Genomic DNA, 24,346 nt, shown 5'->3' on the forward strand with positions numbered 1-24,346 from the left:
AATGTGATAATACTGATTCACCCCCCCCCCTCAGTATTATTTTCAACAGGTTTGACCACTCGACCTCCTCCACCAAATTCGACATTCATACCAATCCACCCAAATGGGTTTTTTTGTAAATTCCACCCACCAAAATTTATATAAACATTCATTTCGTTAGCGTGTTGAAGCATAGAGGAGCCAAGGAGTGGGCATGGAAACCGAGGCATTTTTTAAATTAATTTTTAATACAGGGTGGAACCATGAACCTGAGAAAAACATGGGTGGAACCATGATTAGGCAAAATTCTGAGGAGGGTGAAATTTTTGCAGTGTCCAAAGTGGATAAATTTTATGTTGATTCTACACCTCTCAGCGACACGAACCTGATGGCGAATTCAGTTTCCTTATCTAAGAAGCAGATTTTTAGAGGAATCGGAGTAGGGAACCTTTGAGGAGTTTAGGGGGAATCTAAAAGATTCCTTAAGCCCCAGATTCTCACTTTCTCATAATTCAAAAATTTGATAGTTAATTTTGCACTATTCAATGCCACAAATCTCATCGTGTATTCGGATTTCCCATTTGATCATTTCATTTTTTGGCCACTTTTCAAAGGTGACTGCAGGTGTCAACATTGAACGTGCAAGTAGCCCTTCCATGAGATTAGACACCATGAGATTGACGGAACGACCAACTTCAACAGTTTGACATCCTTTTCATCAGATGGCCTCGCGATGTGAGGTATATGTAGTGTGTTCATGTACTTCTTTTTGTTATGAGATGCATTGTGTTGCACAGATCCCTATTTGTCAGTTGACGTGGGATCTTGCTTTCTTCCTTGCTTCATGATTCCTACTTGATGTGATGCAGAATCATCTGTGATATGTACTTGTTGTCATGATTCATCATGTTTTGGTTTGAGATCCCTTTGTTGTTATGTTGATGGGATACTCATGTGTTTCTCTGTATGTTTGCATTGAGATCCCTTTTATGCCATGTTGGTGGGATGCTCATTATCATCATGCGTGAGTTTAGGTCATACTGATAGGAGTCCTTTTTTAATGAGAGTTCGTGCAACGAAACATCTCTTAGAGCCACTCCTACGTGAGGGCATTTTCCTTGTATGACAGTGACATCACCTCTTCTGTGCATCATCACTACTGACAACACTTAATGCATCGGCCTATACTATCTTGTTGGGGCTCAGAGATGTAGTCCCTCCTGGACGAACTCCGTTATCAACAGCTTATGTTTTCATGTGTTGATGAATGTCATGTTCTCTCTTCTTTACAACATGTAGATGTATTCATTTATGTTCTTTTTAAAATGCAATCTAACACATCACGGAAGTAAAAGGTTTTGGAAGGGTCCTTTGTCACAATCAGATCCAGATGAAGTGGTATAAAAGCAGTATTTATGTGGATGTCAATTGCAAGTGTGAACAATGGAATGTGCAGTGACAGAGGAGGAAAAAGCGATGTACGAGACCATGCTCAAAATTTCCAAAAGGGTGGAAATAATTTATCAAGCTCTACAAAAAGAAACTGAGGAAATGTAACGATTGTAGCTTCAATTGGGAGCCACAAAAGAGGCCCTGGAAGAAGTGAAGCACAACAAACAAAATCTTCAAACAGAGAACATTGAATTGAAAAATTTTCTACATGAAGAGAAAGAGGAAAAAAATTTACTACAATAGCTGCAAACAAAGGACGAGGCCTTGGAAAAGTTGCAATGTGACCCATGTGAGGTAAAAATTAATTCTCTAAATTCATGCATGTGTCCTGGTGATGACTTCACTATTTTTAAAAATCGTACCACACGAATTGGCTCCAAACTATTGAAGAGAATGGGATATGAAAGAAATCACTTGGGCATTAATGGCTAAGGTATTGTCAACCCATCAAAGTAGAAGAAGTATCCCATCAGATAGGACTTGGGTATGTCAGAAAGGAAGTTGGGGGATTCGCCAAGATAGCTAGTGAACCGCCCACAACAGATGATGAGAAGCCCTCATCAGTTCTTTCCAAATCAATAGAGGAGGTAAAAGATGTTGATTTCCTTTCAGCTTCATCTTCACATAGTATGATTTCTATTGGAGATTTGGAGATCCCAATTACAGGGATAAACATGAGGCTCCTTAACAAGATGAGGCACGAGGAGGAAAAGGAACTTGGTGTTAACAACCAAGGCATAACTCAACCATTGGAGGTTGATCAAAGACCTTGATTTGGAGGCTTGGGATACATCGAAGGAGAATGATTGAAGGTTTCATATTCTTCCGAGACATCATCGAATTCATCGAGGAAAGAGAATTATGGGAACACATCCTCATCATCCCATGGTGGTTCCCATTGCAAGGAAAGAGTTGAGGCAAGCTCTCATCACCATACTTACACTAGGGACAGCCAGGAAACGTATAACCACTCTCAACATTTGAATGTGCATTTCAATTATAATCATGTTGGTAAAGATGAACGTAAATCATGGTATAGAGAAACATGTACCTTTTGTGGATTACATAACAATACATTATCTAAGTGTTGGAAAAGAGTAACAACACACAAAAGGATGAGGTGTGAAAGATCCTCTCAACAGCAGGTAAAGAAACATGTAAAGCAGATCTGGAAGAAGAAGATGTATTGCAGTCATTGCAACAAAGGTGGACATCAAAGAGCCACTTATTGGAGACTCCATCTAGAGCAACACATTAAAAACAAAGCATCACTGCATGAACCAGGTGAAATGATTGTTCGACAAGCAAAACCACTATAGGGGGATGACCCTTTCACAGCGATAAGTGAAAAATGGTTTCTAGATATGTTAGCTTGGTAGGGTTGTGATTTTGTAAATCATTTGTTGCATTTTAAAGTGTAAAAGTGATGATGTGTTTTCCATCACTTGTTAAGAAACGATGATTTCTAGTCTTATTTTGAGTTGCATTTTATGCTCTAAAAGTGATCCTGTGTTTCCATCACTTGTCACATTTTGGTTTGAGATCCCTTTGTTTTTATGCTGATGGGATACTCATGTGTCATTGTGTATTTTTGCATTGAGATCCATTTTATGCCATGTTGGCAGGATGCTCATTATCATCATGCATGAGTTTAGGTCATACTGATAGGATTCCTTCCTAAATGAGAGTTCTGGCAATGGAACATCTCTTGGAGCCACTCCTGCATGAGGGAATTTTCCTTGTATGATAGTGATGTCACCTCTTTTGTACATCATCACTATTGAAAACACTTAATGTAGTAGCTTACTCCATCTTAACATTGGGGCTCGGAGACTTAGTCCCTCCTGGATGAACTCTGTTATCAATGGCTTATGTTTTCATGCGTTGATGAATGGCATGATCCTCTTCTTTACAGCATTCAGATGTATTCATTTATGTTCTTTTAAAAATGCAATCTAACACATCACATATGTAAAAGGTATTGGAAGGGTCCTTTGTCACACCCAGTGTTGGGTCCCTATAATACTAGTAATTACCCCATTATTATTGTAGTTATACCCCTTATTAATATTTTTGTGCCCCTATTGCCCCCAGATTGTTATTACTGTGCCCCATAGAATCCCTCTATTGTTATTTTTATGGCTTTATATTAATATTGTTAGGTCGGCTGGATTATGTTGTGACTCCTTAGACTCCTATATATAGAAAATAGGTTTTTTCATTTGAATCATTGAAGAATTGTTCATTTATGTAATGTAAAGGAGGTTGCCCCCTCGAAGAGGCTGAATTCTAAGGCGTTGATCTATCTTTTCTACCTTTTCTTGAGTTGGTTTCATAACATTTGGTATCAGAGCTTTAGATTCTAGGGTTTCGCTACTCCAAATAGGTCATCGTGGAATTTTCACTATAACTTTTTTTTTGTGACGTTTCAGAAGTCGCAAAAAAAACCCATTTGAGAAAAACTTGCTTTGAACCTTGGGTGTGAATTTCAGATCCTTTTACGCTATATTTGCAGAGATATGATCTGAGGAAGTTGGTCTTTTTGCAGACTCCTGAATTACATTATAAACAGGTGACCTGGGGAAAATCGTCATAACTTTCTCTCTAAAGATCAGATTGAAATTTTGTAAGAAGGTAAAGAAAGAGGACGGATTTTGGTTTATTTTATGCATTGTTCGGATCCATAGGTCGAAACAGTGACCTGTGGCATGTCGTACAAGTTTCCTCTACTGAACTAGTCTAAAATCAAGTCACTGCCGGAGATTTCGCATAACTCTTCCTTGGAGAATCCAATTTGGGTCAGACTTGTGGAATTGGAAAGAGGAAACAGAAGGCTACTACAGGTCGTAATTTCAGAACTGGATGACTTGAAATTACAGAGATACATCAGATTCAATATCAGGCTTCTACAAAGTGAAAAATGATGTGTAGTTTTTTTTTTTAATTTTTGCGTAAGCTTGGTTTGAAGGAATTCAAAGGGCATAGCAAAGCATTATTATTGGTAACTGATGCCTCGAGGAAAGAAAATGCAAACACCTAGTAAGGAACCTGAAAGCTCTAGAATGACTCATGAAGAAGAGGAAGAAATGCTACATGATATATCAAAATTACAAGAACAAGTGCAACAAATGTCACTCTCACAAAAGCTAACAGAAGCTAAGATAAATGGCGTGGAATCTAAGATAAAGGGCATGGAAGCTAATATGGATGATTCGAGGAAAGATTTGAAGAGAGACATGGAAGATTTGAAGACAGACATGGACGAATTGAAGATAAATATGAATAAGTTGCTACAAGAAATGGGCACTAAGGGTGAAAGGGTACTAAAGGAAACTCATGATGAGAATAAAAGAAATGTTAATCATAATTCCATAGATGCTAAAGTTGGATCGAAGACTCACCATATTCCAAAATTTGATATGAGGAAGTTTGATGGCAAGGATCCTGCCACATGGATATTACAGATGGAGCAATTCTTCGATCTCAATAATATGCAAAACACACAAAAGGTACGTATGGGAACTTTATATTTGGAACCAAATCAGTTTGTATGGTATCAATGACTTTGCTCTCGTAAACAATTTATCACTTGGGAAATTTTTACGGAAGAATTGGTAGCACATTATGAGGATACAAAAAGCAACACTTTTTTTAGCCAATTGATAAGTCTCAAACAAAAGGGTCCAATAATGGAGCACATTGAGGAGTTCCAAAAATTGAACATAAGGGTAAAATATATTCCAGAGGAGCATAGGGTTGATGTGCTCATAGGGCCTTTAAAGGATAATATCCAACATGATGTTCACCTTTGGGAACCTGATTCATTAGAGAAGGCATTCAGGTTAGCAAGAAATTTAATGGAAAGAAAAATTATGGCAACCAGGAAGCATACCACTCACAACTATAAAGACGGAAGTGTTGTTGCCCCTAGTCTTCCACAACCTATAAGGTTGACACCACAACAATTGGAGGAAAAAAGAGAAAAAAGGCTTTGTTACTGTTGTGATAAAAAATACACTAAAGCTCATAAGTGTGCTGAGAAGAAATAATTCTACATATATTGTGAAGAGGAAGAAGAAAGGGAGTAAGAAAGGTGAAAAGAAGAGGATATACTCCAGGAAAAAATCCTAGATGAAGAACAAATAAATCCAACCATATCTTGTAATGCATTAGCAGAATTACCACTCCTGAAACCATCAAGATAGAAGGACAAATCAAGAAGAAAAAGGTCATAGTTTTGATTGATTCAGGAAGCACCCACAATTTTATTCATTGTAAGGTAGCAAAAGAATTGAATTTCTTCCTATATCCTACACCAGACTGTCAAGTAATGATTGCAAATGGAGGGACAATAAATTTCTCTGGAAAGTGCCATAATATCAAGCTATCCATGGGAGAATATGTATTGACTAGCCCAATGCTTTCTATTCCAATGGGAGGTGTTGATGTTGTACTAGAAGTCCAATGCCTACAATCCCTGGGTATAATAGCTTTTATTTTTCAAGAACTTTTCATGAAATTTTCTACGGAAGGAAAGGAATTTGAATTAAGGGGTATTGTAGGGAAACCACGAAAGATAATCAGCTCTAATGGTATGAAAAAGCTTCTAAAAAAGGAGCAAAGAGGTGTAATTGCACAATTATGCTCGCTAGATGTTTCCACATCGGAATCATCTATTTCTCCAGATCTCCAAAAAGTCTTGGACAATCATTCCAAGGCATTTGAGAATCCGAAAGGTCTCCCACCTATGTGTGATCATGATCATGCTATTCATCTGATTCCAGGAAGTGTTCCTCCAAACATCAGGTCATACAGATATCCCTATGTCCAAAAGAGTGAAATTGAATGTATGGTTGCAGAAATGCTAGAGGCTGGTATAATTCAATCGAGTCAACAAACTTAATGTTAAAGATAAGTTCCCCATTCCTATCATTGATGAATTACTGGATGAATTGCATGGATCAATTTACTTCACCAAGTTGGATCTTCGTTCAGGATATCATCAAATCAGAATGAAGATTGAAGACATTCCGAAAACAACATTTAGAACTCATGAGGGTCATTATGAATTTTTGGTCATGCCTTTTGGCCTTACCAATGCACCTTCAACATTTCAAGGTTTATGAATTCAATTTTCAAACCATTCCTTAGAAAATTTGTGTTAGTATTTTTTGATGATATACTAATCTACAACAAGTCTTGGAAGGATCATGTTGAACATGTTGACAGGGTGCTACAACTATTGAAGGAGAAACAATTATATGAAAAAAGATCCAAATGTTTCTTTGGAGTCCAAGAGGTGGAATATTTGGGTCATATTGTATCTCATGAAGGAGTTAAGGTAGACCCTAGAAAAATTAAATACATTAAGGAATGGAAAATCCCCACATCCATAAAGCATCTGCAAGGATTTCTTGGGTTGACAGGGTATTATCGCAAGTTTGTTAAGAATTATGGGAGAATAGCAGCACCTCTAACAACATTATTGAAGAAAGATGAATTTTCATGGACTCCGAAAGCAACAAAGGCCTTTAAACATCTTAAAGAGGCAATGTGCCAAGCACCGATCTTAGCTACACCAGACTTCACAAAAACCTTTATTGTGGAATGTGATGCTTCAGGAAATGGAATTGGTGCTATTCTAATGCAAGATGAAAGACCCATTGCTTTTGAAAGTTTTCCAATCAAGGGAAATTTTTTAAGAAAAGCTATTTATGAGAAGAAAATGTTGGCAATACTCCATGCACTTAAGAAATGGCGACCCTACCTAATGGGAAGACACTTTTGGGAAAAAACGGATAACGATGGCCTTAAATACTTTTTAGAAAAATGACTATCCTTTGAAGAGAAACAAAAGTGGGTCACAAAGATGTTGGGTTATGACTTTGAAATCATCTACAAAAAAGGGAAGAAAAATGTGGTGGAAGATGCACTCTCAAGAAAGGATGAGGATGTGGAAGCATTATTGTTTGCCACTCTATTATCCAACTAGATTGGATAAACGAAGCAAGGGAGGAATGGAAGAAGGACGAAGAAGTGTGGGCACTTATTCGAAAGTTACAACAAGATTCCAGTACGTTTGATAAATTTAGCTGGCAAAATGATTCGTTATGGTCCAATGATTGCTTATACCTCTGTAAAAATTGCCAGCTAAAACAAAAGATTATTATGGAATTGCACACTTCTCCCTTAGGAGGGCACTCGGGATTTTTAAAAACTTACCACAGGGTTAAGAAGGAATTCTTTTGGGATGGCCTTAAATCAGATATTCAAAAGTTTGTGGCGGAATGTTTGGTTTGCCAACAAAATAAAGTTGAAACAATTAACACACCAGGTCTATTAAAACCTTTATCCATTCCCAACCAATGTTGGGAGGAGGTTTCAATGGATTTTATCACAGGTTTACCCAAGTCTGATGGAAAGAGTGTCATCATGGTACTAGTTGACAGACTTACCAAGTATGCAAACTTTTTTGCATTATCACATCCATTTAAAGCCAGTACAGTTTCTATTGCATTTATGGAAACAATTCAAAAGCTACATGGAGACCCAAAGATTATTGTAAGTGACAGAGATCCCATTTTAACTAGAAATTTTTTGACATAATTATTTTCTTGTCTCGGTACTCAGCTAGCTCATAGCTCATCTTATCATCCTCATTCTGATGGGTAAACTGAGATAGTAAACAAATGTTTGGAAGGATATCTTCGTTGATTTGTATCTGATAAACAGACACAATGGGTCAAATGGTTGCCTCTGGATTAATGGTGGTATAACACTTCCTTCCATACAATGACAAAAATGACCCCATTTATGGCACTTTATGGGTATCAACCACCATCCATCACATCATATTTAAGAGAAACTTCTAAGGTTCAAGCAGTGGAACATCACATCGAACATCAAAAACAAGTCCTCCAACTCTTAAAGGATAACCTCATGTTGGCACAGAATAGAATGAAACAACAGGCAAATCAACATCGCAGTGAAAGAAGTTTTGATGTAGGTGATTGGGTATTCCTATGGCTAGAACAATATAAGAAAATGTCCCTCAGGAAAGCTAAGAAGGATAATAAATTATCACCAAATTATTATGGTCTGTACAAGGTGTTGCAAAATATTAGTATTATGGCATACAAATTGGAGATTCCTGCAGCTTCTCGATTGCACCCAGTTTTCCATGTTTCATGTTTAAAGAAGGTTATAGGCGACAAGCTCCTAGTCCAAACAATATTGTCAGAACTTGACAAGGAAGGAAAAATTATATTGGAACCAGAAGTAGTCACAGAAACAAGAACTCGACAGTGACGAAATCAATCAATTTACATGCAATAATTTACCATTTACATGCAATAATTTTGACTTCATTAATTTTATTTTTTTTTTCATTTCTTGTTGTTGTGATTCTGATCCATCCTCTCTCAATTTGATTTTCTCAAAAACTTCTATCAAACCACTCCAACTGCAAGCCTGATAGAAGCTTGTAGATTCCAGCACTAGTGGCCTCACGTAGTAGAAAATGAACAATTTTTGAAGCTGCATGAACCCTGAACAATTCGTCAAAATGTTCCAAATCGGTAAATATCGCAAATGCACTGCGATCCCTGGCGGTTATGGCACTATCTTCCGCACATTCTCCTCGAGGTTCTTCCGCGTACGATTGTTCCACCATTATTTTCCAGACCCAGATCTGGAAAAACGCTGCATTAATCTCATCAGGAACTATAAACCCCTGGCATCAAAGAATCCCTTTGAAGCCAATATCTGGCTCTGATACCAATTGTTAAGAAATTCACTACATAACATAAATAAATACTCAGAGGAATAAATATAAAATTTACCAGCAATAACCATAAACACATAAATACACATGTTTATCCAGGAAAACCCCAAATCCTGGGAAAAACCCAATCATAATGAAATTTCATTATCCTTGGCCAAAACCCTGACCAATATAGCCAAGTGAGCCTTCACCGCTCACCTCCATGCCTTTTCATTACAATGAAGTCCTTCTAGCCTTTTATAGGCTCCATTACATATAATACCACGGGCATAATACCATGGGTGCACAATACCATGTGCCCCAAAACCATCACTATTTACCCTGGTCAACGTTTTGACTCTATCCCGAGTCAAGTTTACCTCACATGATGCATTTATCATATTATCTCATGAAGTGTTTATATTGATTGATTTTATCATTTCGTAGAGAACTAATATCTTATTATTGAGCTATGAAATTATCCTTGGAGACCTATTTTAAAATGAATGAACATGTGGATCCAGGAATTTGAAGAGTTGGTGGCCTCCATTCAGTACTGGTTAAACAAGACATGGGTGGTGGCTCCTTGTTGGTGTGAGCAAAAAAATGGTATATTAGGAATGGTAGATATATTTAGTGACGGTTTGATAGTCCAATGGGGTTGGGTGAGGATTATTAGAAGTGGTGGATTCTATCAAGTGGTAGGCTGGAAATTCATGTGTGTAGAGACATGCTAACTACTGGTGGCCAAAAATACCTTTCATAGGGGTAGTGGACCCTAGCTAGTAGTGGCCAACTAAAACATGTAAAATATTTGATTTATACTAGCAAGAGAAAAATAAGCATCACACCAGTAGCAGGTGGTTTTTATCCTCTTGAGTCTTTTCACCAGAAATACTTGCGTCTCTTAGTGCATGTGTGTTGACTTTTTTCATGGCTCTTATATGTTAGTTTATGCTACATTTTCTACTAACATTATGATGTGTATGGTGGTTTAGTGATTAGGCAAAAAGTGTTAAAAATCATACAAGTGCCTTCAGTACTAATTCATCCACCACTAGTTGTGATGTACATTTCTAACAAGTGGTATCAAAGCCAATTTCTCTTCAACAAAGCTTGAATGCTTGAGAGTAGATCATGGACCATGACCAAGAATAAGCACTAGATGTCTCAAAAGAAGAAGAGTAGCAAACAAGTCAAGAATATTTCAAATTCAAAAGAACCACTCCTTTTTTGGTTAAGAATGGTGAAGAATTACCAAGTTCCTCATGTGCATGCAATGATGATGATGCTCTTGGGATTGATTGGTTAGAAGGTGATAATCAATTGGTCAATATTGATCCTTCAGACAGAAGGGGAGGTAACCCCTTTGGATAAGAAATTAGTAGCATTGGTGGAGAAAAGGAGAGACTAGTTAAAGATATAACTCAACTTTTCTTGAGATTAGGTGTAGTACAAAGGCTCTCACCTTTAAATAGAGATTCAAAGAAATTTCTTTAAATTTTTTAAGAAAGAGAGAAAAACTTCAAGGAAGAAATTTCTAATTTGAAAACCCAACTATAGGAGGGAGGAAAATTGAAGAAGGAATGAGGAAGCAATACAAGGAAATGGAATATCAGTGCCAAATATTTAAAGCTGAAGTAGATTCTACAAGAGAAGAGTTAAAAAGAAGTAGACCTAGTGCAAACGCATATGCAATTAGATCAGGAAAGAGTAGTAGCAGTGAAAATGAGGATAAAAATAAGAAAACCCAATAGCCAAGCAAGGAGGAAAATAATATTCCAAAGAAAAATGTTGAATTTGCACCCTTGAGAGAGGATAAATGTTTTAACTATCAAAAACCTAGGCATAGAGAAACAGGTTGCACATGGAAAGAGATCTAGTCCTCTAGACAAAAGGAGAAACCTCCTCAAGAAAGCATGCAAAGAAGATTTCCCTGTTCAGAAAAGTCATCTACAGACATGTATAATAGTCCTTTTTTTTGGTTCTTGTTTCTCATGCAACTGAATGCATGACATATGCAAAGAATAGAAAGCTGATTAATAGGATATATGAGTCACTTCCACCATTCTTAAGTCACATAAAGTGTTATGTGATTGGAAATATTGGCAATATGGAAAAATATTGCAAGTTTTGCATGTGTTACAAGAGATCCAATTAAAAGGAGAAAATAGTGCAAGGCTATCCATAGGAGACGAAACAATGTGTTGTCCATGTCAAAGGTCAATATATCAATATTTTGAGGAGAAACAAGTAGTAAGAGACTCCCACCAGAAACTATGGCGTAAATGCTCTCAGTGGGAGCATATGGTCGTATCTTGAGTTGCATGTAGATTCTTGGAGGTACAACCATATTGGAGAGTTTGTATGAAGGAAAATCTACATATAATGAAAGTGATGCACGTGTTGAGGGGAAGATACATGAGGTTTCAAATATTGGTTTTATTTCTAATCTATTCTTATTTTCATTTTTCAACATTTGGATTAGCCATAAATATATTTTGTTGATAGCTAGGGAAAATTTGTATGTTAATTTTTATGATATTCTTAGGACATGACAACCATGCCATTTTAACTGATGCGTGCTACTATGGCTTATGCTACTAATGTTACATTTGTTGCAACTATTTTGGTCAATAATTTGTGATGTGAGCATGAGAGAGTTTTCCAAGTAATATAGATTATATGATGGCATCTCATATGATTCTGATGTTTCATTGGTTTATGCAGGCCATCATGGTTTCTTGCTAGAAGAAAAATAAATAGACATTGGTTGGAGGAGCTTGCTATTTTCCTCATGTTATGTTCTTATTTGACATTGTGTTTGGTAGAGGAGCTTGTCAAGCATGTATTTGACATTGTAAATTGTAGGAAGAAATTGAGAAGAATTTTTTGTTGCTTCCACATACTACTAGTAGGATGAGTTAGTATGGTTTCATGGGAAATATAATATGGTGCTAGTACCCATATTGCTAGATCACATTTATCTCATGTATTTTCATGCATGTGAAGCTGCTATAGAGATCAAATGATGGAGTCATGGAGTTGTCACATTTATATTATGCACATTGTTACCCATGTCTTGTATATATAGATGGTGATGCATGTTGTTGCTGATATTTGTTGCATTTGGATGGTTGGGTTGTGATGAGATTATGCACTTGTGGGAGTTGGATTATAAGTATATTCCCACTTAATCATCGACAAAGTTTGTTGTTGAATGAGTCTCATAAGAGTATGTAATTTCCTATGATTTTTCGGTTCTAATGCTTCTGCTACTTAGGAAGTATGGTCTCATTGTTTGAGGATAGAGTGAGTTGATATTGATTTCATGAGACCAAGGAGTTGATGAGTTGTGGATAATGATTTTATTGCAAAAGATTATATTCTTTTTGTTGTTTCATAGACTAGTTCTTTATTATTGATTCTCAGATGCATTATTTATTTGGACATGCTTTTATGATGTTGGGGAGATTACTATTATAGTCTCTTATGTACTACCAGTGATACTTTTGTTGTTTTCTTATTTATTTAATGAATCTAGATTTGATGCTACAAGAGTATGTCTCTTGATTTTGTGCCTCTTTGATGATATATTGTCCATTGATGATGAGGATGTATATGTTATTCTGTATATGTTATGGTATTCATGTTTCTATTATCACATGATTATGTCATGGATGCCTATGTAGAGCATGGTGGTTTTTGGTGGTTATCATGGTTTTGCTACATAAATTTCATTGTTGGTGTCAATGTGAGTTACACACATGTTGATGGAAAGATCCTTGTTTATGGCTAAGATGTTGAGGGAATCCATGCACTATAATATGCCATGAATAGCACCCCAATTGTTGTTACTGCATATAGATCCTATATCATTTCTCATGGATGCTATGTATTTGATAAATATCATGGTATTGGACTTGCATAGAAGAGAGCACACTTGCATACAATTGTAGAAGCCATGTATCACTATTGTTTCATCCTATTGGTGGATTTTTCATGGAGAGACCCATGGTGTCTAACATGTATTGTAAAAGTTGTCAAATAAGCTATGTATGGGTTAATAGGTGTCATAGTCATGTCATATTTTGTATATCATTGATGTAGCCCTATTACATTGCGTGAATGATGTAAACTTGGGTCCATTGAGTTAATGCTTGGTGATAGGTATGGTTATTGAGGAGTCACGTGTTAGTCCTACATACTTATCACAACCATGTATTCAATCCATGAATACTTTTATTTATATGGCACTTCATTTTATATCATTGTTAAAAGTTAGTTGGAACCTAGTTTTTAAGGGGTAGTCTCTTGCACTTTGCAAGGAGGATTATTGCAGAGAAGAAGAAGTATTTCTACAACAACAAAAAGAGTGTGTTTACAGCCCCATTACATGCTTAGTGGAAAAATGTTCATCATGAGAGAAGGCATCGTCTTGGCTAAAGACATTTTGGCAGTTGAGTTGATTATTTTTCACATTTATCTTGCATGAGAGAGATCCTTGGTTCATTAGCTTGTATTATCCTTGTATCCACATGGTGTTGAGAATGATAGGGTGCCTACTTCTCTCATCCCTCACATTGTTGCCATTTCTCTTCAGAGTTTGTATTTCCTTTTACCACTGGTGTCAAAGGGGGATAGAAAATAGGGACATGGAAGACAAAATGGACTATGGATAGAGTATGAAGATCGAATCAACCTCAATGTTATGGAGATCAAGTTGAGGATGACATCAATGCCAAAGGAGGAGCATGTCAGAATTGTAGTGTTAACATTAACGTCAATTAGGACTTAGTATTGTTTGATGTATCATCGACGTCAACCTGGTGATGGTGGCCCACATGATTTAAGGTTAGCTAGAGGTGAGTTATCATTGATTTGATGTAGATATGTTGATGTGATTGTTATTTTATGCAGTGATGTTGATCCATGCAGAGATGTTTGGTCAACTAGGTCTTCATGATCCTGACTTGATGTAGATATGGCTGGGAAGCTAGTCCCTTATGAGATTTTCTATGCCTTCAAAATGTTTTCATGAAGTCAACTTACTTATGAAAGTTTGTCATGGTGTTCCAAACACACTTTTGAAGTTGAACTCAAAATTTGGTTGGACAAGGAGACAAGGATCAAAAGTTATGTTATCTTCTCTAGGATCTAGATGTCCATAGAGGGAAGATTATGGTATCACTATTGGGAAACCCATATGGTCCAAGATAAATTTTATGGGATGCCCATACTATCCCAAGGAAGATTCTTGAAAGTGAAATTCCTGAAATGTGTGTAGACTTAATAAATTCTATTGGTTTTTAGTATGCCTTTTGAACTTCGTTTTCAATCAAAAATTTGAGGAAAGTCTCCTTTCATCTGTAAGTTAATTACAGTTGAAAAATATCTCTCATTCAATGAACATAATGATGGATCAAGTCAAGGAGAAAATTTCCAAAATATGAATAAGAGTGTTTGGCTCTCCATATTTGTGTGTAATTATTGTCTTAATCACTTTAGATCATCTATATATTAGAGACATCTTCATGTTGGAGAGGTTAGATGTATTGCTAATGTGCGCGAGGAGAAGAGTGTGCAAGAATAATAGAGTATGTAAGTGGAGTAGACTATGTATATTTCTTTCATAGTTGAAATGATAGATCAACACTTGTGGAAGGTAGTAGAGGCATGTTTCATTCATTATATAGAGCGAAGAGTGTGGAGATGGTGCAAAGGGATCTTTTAATATCTTTCTCTTGTATTTAACATGCTTCATTACATATGTTGATCATAGATTGAGGAGATGATGCAAAGGGAGATTTGAAGATCTATATCGTGTGTTTTTAATTGCTAATGTGTTTATCTGATCATCTCATGCAATGTTTGCATTGATTGATTTTATCATTTTTTAGAGGACTGGTAAGTTGTTAAGCTGTGAAGTTCTCCTTGGAGTCTAGTTTGAAAAATAATGAAAGCATGGCTACAAGAATTTGAGCAGGTGGTGTCCTTTGTTACGTAGTGGTTGAACAAGATAGGGGTGGTGTCCAAAAAATGGTATATTGGTAGTGGAATCTCCATCTAGTGGTGGTTGGATAGAGCAAGGGTGGTTGGGAAAGGCTTACTAGGAGTGGTGGCTTCCAACAAGTGTTGGCCTACAAGGTTATGTGAGTAGAGACTTCCTAGCTGATGGTGGATAGTAATAAAATTCACAGGGGTAGTGGCTCCTAGATAGTGGTGGCCAGCTAAAAGATGTAAAATATTTGATTTATAATAATAAGGTAGCAACAAGCAGTGCAAAAATAGTGGATGTCAGATGGGTTTTCCTCCCTTGAGGGTTTCGATCAGAGATACTTTCCTTGTGCATGTGTCTATTGATGTTTTTAATGGCTCTTATGTGTTAATTTAGGCTAAAATTATCTACTAATGTTATGATGTGTATGGATATTTTATGATTTTGGAAAAAATTGTTAGAAATTATACAAGTTCCTTCACTACTAATTCAACCCCCCTCTCTGTAGTGTGTAGAAATTCCCATTGTAGATCAGCAAATTATGCAATATACAAAAGCAAAATACAAGATCTACTTCTACAACAAACTTTGCAGAAGCTTAATCGAATATGAGCAAGATCAAATAGAACACATATAACTAAGAATGAGAAATCTATCACACATGAACACAAAAGAATAACCTAGGGAAAGCTTCAGTCTACAACCCCAATCTCGATATTATCATACAAGTGGAAATATGTTCAGATTTCAAAAAGAATCAGTTCACAAGCTATCCTGATATCTCTTCAATCAAACGATACAGCTCATAGACTAAATAGACACTAGATATGCCTTCCCTCAGCCCTCCAGGACTCCTACTTCCTTGCACATTTTTTATTGGGGTCCAATGATGCCACATGTGTGATTGGCTTCATCACACACTCACTAAACTAAAGAAGTAATTGCTCAATCTCCAAGGAATGAATTCCTTCGGCATGTAAGAGATATTCACAATGGAATATTCTTGCAACTGACAATACACTATCCCTCCATCTAATCTCAACTAGGTCTCTAACTAAACTGACATGCACGAGTTATTTATGAGAGAATATTCAGTTATCTGAAGTGCAACAGTTACATGATTGCATCCATTAACTAACTAAACTCCCAATTATTTCAACAAACTATTAGAACTAATCTAAATAGACTTGACTCAGTTAACTAAGCCAACTAATTACAACTCAATATTACAATTCATCCTTATCTCTTTAACTCATGGATAAATTCCTCAACCAATGGAGAAACTATTGCATTTCTTCACATATAATTCATGTTTGATTTTCTACAACTAATTAACTCAAGATGAATTAATTAATTAATTTACAAATAGCTGCTAAGATCAAATTTGAATTTTTACTTCTCTATTTTAGTTCAGGGACTAACTAAAATAGGAAGGTATCGCAAAATGATATTTATAACAGTGCTAAATTTAGCACTCCTATATTTATCATTTCTTGTTGTTATTTTCAATACTCCCTATCAACAAGAAAGGTATTATTAGTAACCCCAATCCTATCTCTGTGGAACTAGAACTTGCATTTTGACAATGCCTTCGTCAAAATATCTGCATCCTCTTCCTCGGTCGAAACATATAGCAACAACATGATCGTCTTGACCACACAATATCGAAGATGGTTATATTGGATATCAATGTGCTTGGACCTGTAATGAAAAGCTGAATTCTCAGACAATTTGATACAACTCTGATTCTCACAGTAGATCACAATTGGATCCATCCTCTGAATAAAAAATCCTAATAGAATCTTCCTCATCCAAATGGTCTCACATGAAGCCTTACTAATAGCCATGTATTCAACCTTTGCTGAGCTAAGTGCAACCAACCTTTGTTTTCTGCTATACAAGGAAACTACAGCTAAACCAAAGTTGAAGATTCCTCCAGAAGTGCTCTTTCGGTTTGATGGAATCCCTTCCCAATCTGCATCTGTGAAGCCCTGAAGCTTCACTCCCTCTGTCCATCTATACCACAAACCAAACTGATATGTGCCTCTGAGGTATCTCGGCACATGCTTCGCTGCCTTCCAAAACAACTTGGTAGGCTAAACCATAGCTTGACTCAGTTGGTTCACCACAAAGCATGAGTCTAGTTGTGTGTTCACCAGATACATACGTGAACCCACAAGCTACTGATAAATAGTAGCACCTACTACCTCACCTAAAGTAGCATCCTCCTTCCTCTGATTCCCAGCTAGAGGAGTTTACATGGGCTTGCACTTCTCCATGTGAAAGCACCTGAGTATCTCATTGGCATACTTGCCTTGAGACGCAAATACATCACCATCATTCTACCACACATGCATGCCTAGAAGGTAGTGCATAAGACCCATGTCTTTCATTTTTAACTCTCTTGCAAGGTCCTCCTTGCAAGACTGGATTAGTTGATCATCACCTGTCAAAATCAGATCATTGACAGAAAGAAAAATGACCAATGGCTTACCTTCTACCATGATGTGCTAAAGGTTCGCATATGCTTCACTCTTGGTGAATCCCAACCCAGTGAAATAGTTGTCGATCATGGTGTACCAAGCCCGGGGTGCTTGCTTCAGCGCATATAAAGCCCTCTTGATTTGGCACACATGCGACTCACGATCGAAGGTCTCAAAACCCTCTGGCTATTCAATGTACACCTCCTCCTCAATCTTCCCATTGAGGAATGTTGTCTTCATGTCCATCTGATGGATATTCCAACCCATCTGAGCTGATAGTGCCAACATCGATATGATAGATGAGTACTTTGCTATAGGAGCAAATATCTCATCGTATTTGATCCCCTCGACCTATGAGAAACCTTGGGCAACAAACCTTGCTTTATGTTTCTCAACACCGCTATCAGCTGCCTACTTTACCTTGTAAAGCCATATGGAACTCACCACTGACTTGCCCTGAGGTCTTGGGACAACATCCCACTCACTGTTCCAAATGATAGAGTCATACTCCTCTACCATTGCATCAACCCAGGCTGGTTGTTGCACTGCCACCTCGAATGAAGAAGGTTCAGTATCTACACACTCCCCAACCAGGGCCATGTACCCAGTGTACCACTCAGGTGACCTCCTCTGTTTGCACTAAGAATATGGTTGTCCCATATTCTCTCACACATCTAGCATCAACCTGTCAGCATCCCTTGAGCATTTCCGCCCATCTGTAGAAGTCTCAGCATGAGTGGATATCTCCACTCTGGGATCCTCTACATGCAGCTGCTCTGCATCAATCTGAGGCTCCTCCTCCTTAGGAATTGAAAGTTCCTCCTCTTCATGCAACTTGAGCTCCCTCTCAAGTGATACTTGCATGGATTTCTACTCATCGAACTTCAGATCCCTACATACCACTGCCCTCTGACTGGTAGGCAGGTACACTCGATAGATGTGGGGTGTATTAGTGTATCCCATAAGTATTCCCAACTCAGATGTTGGATCTAGCTTCTTCCTGGCATCTTTGGCCACATGACAATAAACTAATGATCCAAAGATTCGGAAGTGACTCACATCTAGTCGCTTCTTGGAAAAGGCCTCCATAGGTGTCTTCATTCCCAGTATATGATGTGAGCTTTTGTTTTGCAAGTATACTACTGTATTGCATGCCTCAGCCCACAAATGTAGTGGTAGTCTTTGGTCATGCAACATCGCTCAAGTTGCACCCACAATTGATCTATTCTTCCTTTTGGCCACCCCATTCTGTTGTGGGTTATGGGGTGCCATCAACTCTTATTTAACTCCTTCTATAGCGCAGAAGTCCTTCAACTATTGTGAGACATACTCTCCACCATTGTTGCTATGCAAGGCTTTTATTTTCTTTCCAGATTCTTTCTCTGCCAAGGCTTTAAACTCACAAAACCTCAAGAGGGTCTGATCCTTCTTTTGCATAAAGTAGATCTATCATCTATGAGAAAAATCATTAATAAAAATAACATAGTAACTTTGTTTAGTAGTGGAGGCTGTGAAAGGTCCACAAACATCTAATTTAACTTGCTCTAGGATTACTCCAGCTCTACTATCTTGATCTGTAAAGGAATATTTCACATACTTACATAAGGAAAACCTTTGCATGTATTCATCTACTCAAGTTTTCCCTTGGGAAGTCCAGTAGAAATTTGCTACATGATCTTCAGGGCTCCATGGTGCAAGTGGCCCAATCTTCTATGACATAGCTCGCCAACATCTTGGCTCTGCACCATCTCAGCTTTGGAACTCAATGCAGCACAATCGTCTACCTCCAACTTGTAGAGATTCTTTACTCGAATCCAAATTCGCTTGGTCTGTCTAGTGCTGATATGCCTCAGGAATACCTTTCCTTTACTAAAGACGACATCATAGCCTTTATCTTCTAGCATAGTAAAGAACATGAGATTCTTCTTCAGACATGGTACATACTTTACTTCAATCAAGGTGAGGGGAGCTCCATGCTCCCTCTGAAACATAATCATACCTTCACCTAAAACATGGTACTTTCCATCATCACTCATCTCGATCCACATCTAGAGATCCTTCTCCTCCAAGGCATTGAAAATATTCTTGTCACCTGACATGTGGAATGAAGCTGCATTATCCAGGTACCACACACATCCCACCATGAATGAAACCATGCATGCGATGAAAGATAAATCCAACTCAAACTATGAGGTGAGTGCCTCACCATCAGATCCGTCCGAGGAACCCTTCTTGGATTTCTTTTGTGGAAAATTCATAGCATAATGGCCCACTTCATGGCAATGAAAGCATCATACTTTCGATTTGTCAAACTTCTTCCCACCATGGGAAGAACTAGATTTGGGATGGGACGCCTTCCCTTTCCCTTTCCTTGCCTTACTCGCTAAGGCTAGATTTCCCTCATCATCTTGCCTTGATGAGGATCCATCTCTGGTGCTTCTTCTTATCTCCTCCTACATCAGATCCGACTAAAGTCGTTCCCAATCTGACAATTTTTCTCTTCCATTAACCAAGCCTTGGTAGCTATGCTAGCTCTTAGGAAGACTAAGGAGTGCAAGACTCACCATGTCATCATTGCCAGTCATGAACCCTACTCTTCCAAGCTCATCCCTACAGGTGGTGAACTTTTTCAGATATGTAGAGATCGTGTTGACCTTTTCACACTTGATTTTCCAAAGCTTGTCTCTCAGCACCAGCTTCCTCTGATTGTTGTTATTCTGATATAGATCTTTCAATGTTTTCCACATTGAAAATGGTGTTTCCTTCCCATGGAGGCTCGAGACAATGTTGCCTCAAACTCCCTCCATGAGGATTCTCCTTGCTCTAGCCACACATTTCTTCCATTCCGCCAATTCTGTAGCATCAGCTACTGCCATCTTGGGGAATTCTTGATCAATGAAGTCCTTTAGATCATTATCCTCTAATACTCCTTCCATGTGATCCATCCAGGCTATATAATTCGAGTTTTCATCAAGGGCATACTTGAGTCTTAAACCATTGAACTCCATTGGTGAAATTGAGATGTGATAAGAACTCGATTTCTATATTCAAGAACCTAAAACTTCGAACTTCTCCCTTCTTATATATTTTTCCTCACTTGATCACCTTTGCTTTGATACCATGTAGAAATTCCCACTATAGATCAACAGATTATGCAATATACTATAGAAAAATACAAGATCTACTTCTACAACAAACTTTGCGGAAGCTTAATCGAATATGGGCAAGATCAAATAGAACACATATAATTGAGAATGAGAAATCAATCACACATGAACATAGAAGAATAACCTGGGAAAGCCTCAGCCTAAAACCCCAACCTTTGTATTATCATACAAGTGGAAATATGTTCAGATTACAAAAAGAATTAGCTCACAAGCTATTCTGCTCTCTCTGCAATCAAACAATACAACTCACACACTGAATAGACACTAGATATGGCTTCCCTCAACCCTACAAGCCTTCTATTTCATTGCGCAGTTTTTCTTGGGATCCAATGATGTCAACTGTGTGATTGGCCTCATCACACAATCGCTAAACTGAAGAAGTAACTGCGCAATCTCCAAGGAATGAATTCCTTTTACATGCAAGAGATATTCACAATGGAATATTCCTGTAACTGATAGTACAGTGTCCCTCCATCTGATCTCAATTGGGTCTCTAACTGAACCAACATGCATGAGTTATTTATGAGAGAATATTTAGTTATCTGAAGTGCAACAATTACATGCATGCATGCATTAACTAACTGAACTCACAATTAGTTCAACAAACTATTTGAACTAATCTAACTAGACTTGACTCAGTTAATTGAGCCAACTAATTACAACTCAATATTACAACTCATCCTTATCTCTTTAACTCATGGATAAATTCCTCAATCAATGGAGAAACTGTTGCATGTCTTCACATAGACTTCATGTTTGATTTTCTACAACTAATTAACTCAAGATGACTTAATTAATTATTTTACAAACAACTCCTAATATCAAATTCGAATTTTTACTTTTCTATTTTAGTTCAGGACATAACTAAAATAGGAAGGTATCCCGAAATGCTATTTATAGTAGTGCTAAATTTAACACTTCTAAATTTAGCATTTCTTGTTGCTATTTTCAACATAGTGATCTACATTTCTAACATTTAACATCTTGATTGTCAGGAAGTAGTTAAAGAAAGAGTTGTAGTCTAAGGGAGGATAGTTGACATAGAAAAAGAAAAGGGTCCTTCATCTTCAAGGGAGAGACCCTACCAGAAAATTAATCATGACAAGAGTTATAGTGTCATGGGTGGATGAAGAAACTATGGAGGAGTAAGGAAATTTATATATTGAGATTTCAATGGGAGAGAAAGACTAAACCTAGGAAAAACAATTGAAGTTTTAGCCCATATTTAGGATGACACTGCTAGGATTTGAGGAAGAAATGTTAAGAAAGAATTGTTTTGGTTCTTGATAGAAATGGTGCATAGAGCTCAAGGGGAGCCCAACAGTTCATTTGTCACGAGTATGGTTACTCCTGTTATATTCTAAAAAACATAAATAAGTAATTAATTTATTTGTTTATGTTCTATTGAAAACTTGATTCATATGAACTATTTATTCTTCTATTTAAGGAATGCTATAAATACTAGTGATCTGAATGGAAAATGGCATCAACCAATAGTATTCATCCACCCATATTATTCATCGATCCATGGAATTTACCCATGGTAATGTAAATGGCATCCGCCCGTGGTATTGTAAAATCCACCCATGGTATTCATTCACCCATGGAATTGACCCGTGGTATTGTAATTGAAAAATACTATAAGTAACAAGTCACATTTTGTAAAAGGACAGATTGTTTGCCACAATGTAGCCTTTACAGCTTAGAGGCATGCAACCGCCACATCTCTTCTCAGAGATAAGCTACCATCGCCCTACTTGGTTTATTTCCATTTCTGCTTGTAAGCATATTTCAGTATTTTCCATTAATGAAATGAAGTATTATTTTTGTTACATAACTATCTTTATGATTACCTCTGTATTTTGTTGCATTCATGTTTAAATCCGGATCAATGGGTTTTCATAAAAAGTTTCTTTGTGGTTTATTTTATTGGGCATTCCCCTATTTTTCTTCTGGAAATTCAAGTTTTCAGATCTTGGGGGTCTCTCCCCCCAAGATCCATTTCAACTCTTTAGATCTTGGGAGCCTCCTTGCAAGATCTGGATAAGCGGTATCGGTGCAGGTTACGATTCCACGGGAATGAGGGTTTCATGCATATTTCAGTCTCAAATTTTTTTGCAGGAATTTTTTTTGGGCGGCGACTTTGCAGATCATATCGGAAACATTTGGTACAAAATTCGCAAAAAAAAATACCAGATCTGGATTCCTCTCAAAAAATAACCCAATTTAAAAAAAAAATGGGTCGAATTGGAGTTTGGATGTGGGAGATATCGCTGATTTAAAATCAGCTATTTTATCAGAATTTTTGTGGCGGCAGAACTGTTGCAGCGCGAATTTGAGATCTCAAAGTGTCCAGATAAGGATTTCCATCACATGGGAAGATGAAAAATGATCCTTCTGCTTCCAAAAATAGGTTATAATAAATATTCTGAGTTATATTGGCCAAGTTATGTCTATCTTAATTCTGGAGCAGCATTTGGAGTGGGTTTTCATTAGAGACGTGCCCTCCCACCCCAGGCTATGTAGGCACCTGCTACATCATCAGCAACCAACATCATGGTTATGGGTCAACCACACAAAATCCTTGGCATCGAAATCCATTTTCTATGCTGCACACTGTTAGCATCACAGTTGCTCACCAGCATTACAGGGTATCTCTATCGTCGGATCTTCATTTGTCATGGTTATGGTTCATCCACAAACCCACACTTCATATTCAACAAAGGCTTTGCAGGAGGGAACATTACGCAATGGGGACCATTGGTTCTTAAGGAGGGAGGAATGATCTGAATGGAAAATGGCATCAACCCATGGTATTCATCCACCCATATTATTCATCGATCCATAGAATTTACCCATGGTATTGTAAATGGCATCCGCCCGTGGTATTGTAAAATCCACCCATGGTATTCATTCACCCATGGAATTGACTCGTGGTTTTGTAACTGAAAAATACTATAAGTAACAAGTCACATTTTGTAAAAGGACAGATTGTCTGCCACAATGTAGCCTTTACAGCTCAGAGGCATGCAACCACCACATCTCTTCTTAAAGATAAGCTATCATCGCCCTAGCTGGTTTATTTCCATTTCTGGTTGTAAGCATATTTCAGTATTTTCCATTAATGAAATGAAGTATTATTTCCATTGCATAACATTCTTTATGGTTACCTCTGTATCTTGTTGCATTCATGTTTAAATCCGGATCAGTGGGTTTTCATAAAAAGTTTCTTTGTGGTTTTGTTTATTGGGCACTCTCCTATTTTTCTTCTAGCAATTCAAGTATTCAGATCTTGGGGGTCTCTCCCCCGAGGATCCATTTCAATCTTTCAGATATTGAGGGCCTCCCCCAAGATCCGGATCAACTAGAGGGAAGAAAAGTTACTTACCTAAAAGGGTTTAGTTTCTATTATAACATGTCTACAATTTGGGTGTGTGAATATGCAATGTTTAAATAGAAAAATAGAAGAAACTTATATTTATATACATAATAGGGATAGAAGGGT

This window comes from Pinus tabuliformis, chromosome 1_1, assembly GCF_031772625.1.
Source record: "Pinus tabuliformis cultivar Carrire ecotype Pingquan chromosome 1_1, CPIR1, whole genome shotgun sequence".
NCBI lineage: Eukaryota > Viridiplantae > Streptophyta > Pinopsida > Pinales > Pinaceae > Pinus > Pinus tabuliformis.